We start from the raw sequence: 6,791 nt of genomic DNA, 5'->3' as shown, positions 1-6,791 counted from the left end.
TATCTAGCCATGCTAGATTATTGATCTTGTTTTAATAATGATATACTAAACAAGAGAAAAATGTATACTCAATTAAGCATTACACTTGTTTAGTACAAGAGGGTCCACCATGCATGTTCAATTCATCAAAACATGGGCTTGCTTTTCTGTAAAGTTACATGTAAATATTGGTGGGTTGCGTTTTTTTGGGGGAGTTGTTTCTAAAGTGTAATTATTGGCCGGGCTTCCTATCTCTAACCTAATCTAATCACCTCTTCTATCACCTCCTCCACTAGGGGGCGAAAGATATTATGGGACGACAGCGCCTGGATTCTTTATTGAATATACCTGAACCACGCTGTCACCCGGAAGTAACTGCGTGTTGTTTTGCGTGGCGGTGACTGAGCAACAATCTTTTCTAGTATATATTCTAAGGCAACAATACAAGAGCACTGTGGAAAAATGTCTCATGAAGGAGGTCAAATGTTTCAAATGGAGTCTTTACGGCTGTCTATAAATGAATACATGACGTCGGTGGGAGAGGAGATACTGGGTGTTTTGGAGAAACAGCAGCAGTGTGCTGCTGATGTTTGTGAAGACGCGAAGCTTCATCATGTCAGATCGTTTGTGTTGGAGCGCCTTAGTGCCACTGCAGAGTCGATGTGCAACTTCTTCCAGAGAGAGATGGAGACACTAAAAACTCTGCTGGAAAGACGAGGCAAACTGCTGGACGTGATTTTACAGCCACACGTCAAACTACACAGACTCAGAGCAGGTTTGTTGTTTAAGGTGCATTTCATACACATAGCCTATGTATGATTGATTACTTTATTGGCAGAAATGTAAAGCAGTCAAAGTACAGTCAAAACACATCCAAATCATCCAATCAAATTTTACACAGGTTTCAGGCAGTAGATATAGTAGCTACAATAAGCTTAAAGGGGCATGGTTTACATCAGTGGTGCTCAACCAGTGGTTCGGGGACCACCAGTGGTTCTTGAGGGGGTTCCAGGTGGTCCCCAGCTAAATGATGGATTGCCATGGTAACCAATGTACCCTTATAGATGTTTAACTTTGAGAGCGTAAAATGAAACCATTTTACGCTCTCAGGTGTTGTTAAACATAATTAATTTACAATAAGTCTACACAATTAGAGAATATAGAAGAATTGTTATTTTGATCATTTGCCTGTTATCTCCTAACGGTACCACATCAATACACAGGGCCGGCCCTGACTAAAATACTGCCCCAGGCTAGATATTTCCTGATGCCCCCCCCCCCCCCGCCGCCGCCGCCATGGTGCCATGATGCACTCTTCAAATTTTGACGCTTCAAATTCTTACCAGTTTGTTGACCTGACCTGAGACTCCTTAATGCAAGATCATGTAGAGTAATGTTAAAAATACATATTGTTTCTGTTGGGATGGCAACTAGGCTCTTCCCGACAGATTGATTGATTGAAATATGTATTAACAGTTTGCAGAATTACAGTACATTTCAAGCACAAACTCAATACAAAGACTGTTAACTGTGAGTGGACGACCCAAATAAGCATTACACTTGTTTACAACAGGGTCCACCTTGTTCAATTCATCAAAACATTTAGAGACATACAAATACACTTCTATATAGTAACAGCAGACATATGCAATGGACAAGTCAACATTAGACACAGACTAAAGCTTCTATATTGTTATCCATTAAAAACAGGTATTTTTTTTAATAATACAAATGTAATATGTACTGAACAGATTATAAATTGGTGGTAGTATTAAATAGGAGAGTGTTCCACAAAATGGTTCTCTATTGTGATCCTCTCTCAATTCTAAAAAATAATATCAGTATCATAGCATATAATTTTAATCACTGTAAAAAATATATATAATAATTAAACCAACCACCAAATGAACCCTTACAGGACTAATTTAAATTCAAAGTTACTAACTTTGAGTGTACAATTTGTTGAGATTGAAATTGAAACAATGGGCTGGCTTTGCTTACTGGCTAAAAGTAAACAAAACCATTTGCCCTCAGGGGGACAAATAAAGTTGGGCTCTTGGGAAATTATCAAATTAACTTATTTGACATTATATGCCCATATATTTACTCATTCTCAACTAAATAAGCTAGCTTCTGACAAGTGACAATGACAACACAACATGCAGTAGCAGCTAGCTTGTTGCTTGTTTAGCTCAAATAACTAGACAGTTTATTCATGATTAAATGTTTAGTAATCACATTCATACCTTCATTCATACATTCATACCATTTTTTTCTTTCTTCCCTGATGACCAGAGGGTTGGTTTGGCCTCTTGGACATCACAACACCAACAAAAAAAACACCACGACGAGTGGACAACACAGTACTTTATTTGTTTATTTTCCCCATCAGTGCACCATGCCGTTAGCCTGTAGGTTAGGCTGGGGGCGGGGGAGGGGGCATTCCACCGGCCACACCCCCCACCCCTGGCTGGCTGGATTTAGTAGCAGGGGTGGGGGGGCAGGCAGCAGAGCAGAACAGCCACAGCAACAGCGTCAGCTCAGCTGTTTTGCTGCGCGCAGCGCTTGAAAGCGAAAGTATCTGTGACTGGGCTCTGCTGCCCCCGTCCCCTCCTGATGCCCCAGGCTATTGCCTGACTTGCCTGATGGGAGGGCCGGCCCTGTCAATACAGCATGGAATTGTGGACAGAATCTTATCAGGACCATAACTATTCTTAAGTTTTAGGTCTGAGAGGCTAAATCTAAGCAAATGGTGGTCTGTGGCTCAAATTATGAATAAATAATGGGACTTGATATGAAAAGGGTGGAAAACCACTGTTTTACATGCAACCTTTATCTACAAGTCCTGCCAACTCTCAACCTTCACCTACAAGTCATGTTATATTAAACTAATTAAAGTCCTTTATTCTATTCCGTTCCGTTCCAGACCAGTGTGTGGAGTCCAGCCTGCAGGTGAACACAACCACCCAGACTTCACCCAGGACTGTTTCTGTTAAACAGGAACCTGAAGACCACCTGGACAGTAAGTTTAATGCTCTCTCTCTCTCTCTCTCTCTCTCTCTCTCTCTCTCTCTCTCTCTCTCTCTCTCTCTCTCTCTCTCTCAATTCATAGGCCAACTCTCAACCTTCACCTACAAGCCATGTTATATTAAACTAATTCAAGTCCTTTATTCTATTCCTTCGTTCCAGACCAGTGTGTGGAGAAGGATCAGAGGCCACAGCGAGTGCTCCTGTCCCAGATCCTGAAGCAGAGGCCGCCGCAACGGGAGCTTCTCTTGTCCCAGATCCTGGAGAAGAAGAGGCCACAGCAGGAGCGGCTCCTGTCCCAGAGTCTGAAGAAGCAGGAGAAGAAGAGGCCACAGCAGGAGCTGCTCCTGACCCAGAGTCGTCTGAAGAAGCAGGAGAAGAAGAGGCCAGAGCAGGACGACCTTCTGTCCCAGAGTCTGAAGAAGAGAAACGAGAACATCCAGGAGAACAAAGCCATGGTGAGTGTGAGACTGTTTGTGTGACACTCACACTCGCGGCCAAGCAGTGTGGTTCTCGTCCACTTTCACTGACAAACTAAATGAACAAACTAAATGAAAACTAAACTATGATGACTAAAATTAAGACTAGATATATCGACAATTTTGTCAAAGAAATAAATACTGGACTAAAATGTTAGGAAGGGACTAGTGGACAAAGAGATCCAGTATGAGTCATTTTACACTTGGTTGCATGCTGAAAATAGCAGATCTACAAGCTCACAACGTGCTGGTGTAAATGGAGTCTTGAGTGTGTAATGTGTCATTAGTGTTGATTTTGGCAGCACATTTCTATTTTAGTTTAGTCATGGTCTTTGGAATGAAACTTAATTTTGGTTTTAGTCACATTTTAGTCACCTGGAATGTTTTAGTGTTAGTCTAGTCTTAGTTGACTAAACGTCATGCGATTGGAATAAATTCCAAACCTTAAGGATCCCTGGCTAATAAGACAAATATGCCTTAAATCATTATACTTGCCCTCTATGAATATTTTTCTTATTTTAAAACACCAATATTTTATTTCTTTCATAAAGAGAGAATTTTTCAATCAATAGGGACTGCTCCCATCGCAGGTTGATGATATGTCCATGTGTGGTCCAGCCCGAGCTAGTCCAGCCCTATGGAATGCATATGCTAATAAAACAACTTAATACTTAATAATATATAGAATAATATGAGCATCAAAGCAATATTTAAATACTTTTTTATTAGCATGTGCATTCCATACATTCCCTGGGGCTGGACCACACATGGACATATGTCATATGACATCCTCAACTTGGACAGGAGCAGTTCCTATTGAGTGAAAGATTCTCTATTTATGAAAAATATAAATATAAATATTGATTTATTTTTTAGATATAGAGGGCAAGTATAGTGTTTTAAGGCATATTTGTCTGGCCAAGGATCCTTTTAAACAAAGAGAGATAAATCCCCGTTGGGATTAAACAAGTGAAAACGTTTACAATATGTCCAAATTAATTATTTTTCCAAGCTCACAACGCGTCGCAGCGCGTCACGTTGTGAGCTTGTAGATCGGCTATTTTCAGCAAGTGTAAAATCAGTCATTACGACGGCATCAAGGCCCGCCGGTGAACCAATATTTCTCCAGCGCTTGCTCCACGCACGCCCGCCCCTCTAGACCAGAAAGCACGCTGGCCGGACCAGGCTACATACAGGAGAGACAATGCACATGTGACGCTTTTAATTCTATTTATTAGGAATGTACTATTCTACTACTACTGTAAAGAAAAGAGTACTTAATACTTTTGGTACTTTGAGTAAAAATGTTTATACCAATACCTTTGTACTTTATACTCAAGCAAATTTAGACTTCTGTAATTGTACTTGTAACATGGTACATCTAGAGTACAATTTGCAGTATTCATACTTTCACTTCAAATAAAAACACGCCAGTACTTTGCCGTTGGGTACAGGTGGACGAGGAGGGCGTGGAAGCCGGCGGGCGTAAGAAGAGGCAGAGGACCGGCCACGCCCGCAAGATCGGGGACAAGGAGAAAGTACGTATCTCTCTCTCTGACCCCATCCCACCGCGACTAGGGATGTGTAAATGTGTCTAAAATGAAAATCGATTTGTATAATTCTATATTAACGATTCATCGTTTATTTAAAAAATAATCTGCCTAATGATGATGTCACTGGACCTGCCCACAGCCCTCCTATGAGGCACAGACTGAGTAGAAACAAATCGTGCCATTTTATCGTGATTATTAGTGAGGACCTATTATATGAAGATAGGTTGAAAAGTGGTGAAGTGGTCCCTTAACTATAAACTGCGTTTTGGGATGCAGAATGCAGCCTATTTTAATCTGTGTGTGTGTGTGTGTGTGTGTGTGTTTCAGGGCAGCTCGTGCCACCAGTGCAGACAGAAGACTCTGGACACCAAGACGGTGTGTCGCAGTGGGTTCTGCTCGGGGGCCAAAGGTCAGTTCTGTGGTCCGTGCCTGAAGAACCGCTACGGAGAGGACGTGGGCACGGTGCTGCTGGACCCGGTCAGTGGAGACACACACACACACACACGCACGCACGGACACACACGGACACACACACGTGCGACACAGGCCATCTGTGCGTAAAGCCATCTGAGCGCCGCTGTCTGTAAAGCATAATCATACAGTATTGTGTCTCACCGTAAATGTCTGATTTTTACATATACTCGTGCTCATGACCACTGCCACTGCCACATAGGTGTACACGGACATTGCTGGTTGTAGGAGTGGTTGCACCATACAAAAATAACCGTATTGTGTTGACACCAAGGGCTGCACAATGAATTAAAAAAAAGATTGTGATCTAGATTCACCTATGAGATCTAATTTCTAATTATTTTGCATGAATGGTGCAGCCCTAGTTGGCTGCTGTCCAATTAATTTTAGTTACTCTTATCTTTTATCTGTTTAAAGCCACAGTAGTTATGGCTCCAGGTGTTGTTTTTCAGCAACTACAGCCTGAGCATTGAGTGCAAGCATTGTGCAGCACTACTTTAGACACTAAAGGTCATTACACACTGGCGAATTAGCGACGCGATGCGAATAAGCGATCTGAAAATGCGAAATATTGCATGTTGCTCTCTGCAAGATACGACACCAGAGCGAACAAATAAAGAGCGAAAACGGTCGCATTTTCGCACATTCGCCACTGATGTGGAAGCTTGCATGGACTTCAATTGTTTTTTTAAAAATGCAAATTATTCGTCTCTCTCTCTATAGGTGTGGTCGTGTCCTATCTGCCGCAACGTGTGCAACTGCAGTCTGTGTCGTAAGAAGGAGGGCCGCTGTGCCACGGGCGCCCTGATGGGCCTTGCGCGCGTCAACGGCCACAACAACGTGCACGAGTATCTGGAGAGGTACGTACGTGGCCCGAGCTGATGTGTGTTAAGGGCCTTGCAAGCGGGCAGCGATAAAACGCGCCTATAGTTAATTTTCAATGAGACCTGCGTTTTTGCTCGGAGCAGTCGCGGTGTGACAACGCAAGCGTATTTACGCGAGCACGGTCCCGTGAATCTTTTGCAAGCATGCTCGTTCCGAGCACACGCCCCCCCCCCGCGACTCACCAGACCTGGATTCTGTTTAGCTTTTATTTTACGCTTGCGTTGTTGCGCCGCTCTTCAACAGACCTATCCCAAGTGAGGCTTGCGGAACTCGACTTCGTCTCGTTCCTGACCGCATCCCTGTCGTGGCAATAATCACGTTAACCCACACCCTCTCGTGTAATATTGCTTGAATCTCATGTTGCGCAGCTGCCTCTAGATTGCCTATGCCATAGAAA

Source organism: Protomyctophum bolini (genome assembly GCF_963924005.1).
Source record: "Protomyctophum bolini genome assembly, chromosome: 22".
Classification (NCBI taxonomy): Eukaryota; Metazoa; Chordata; class Actinopteri; order Myctophiformes; family Myctophidae; genus Protomyctophum; species Protomyctophum bolini.
The sequence above is the reverse complement of the archived record's forward strand: the minus strand, read 5'-3'. Positions refer to the sequence as shown.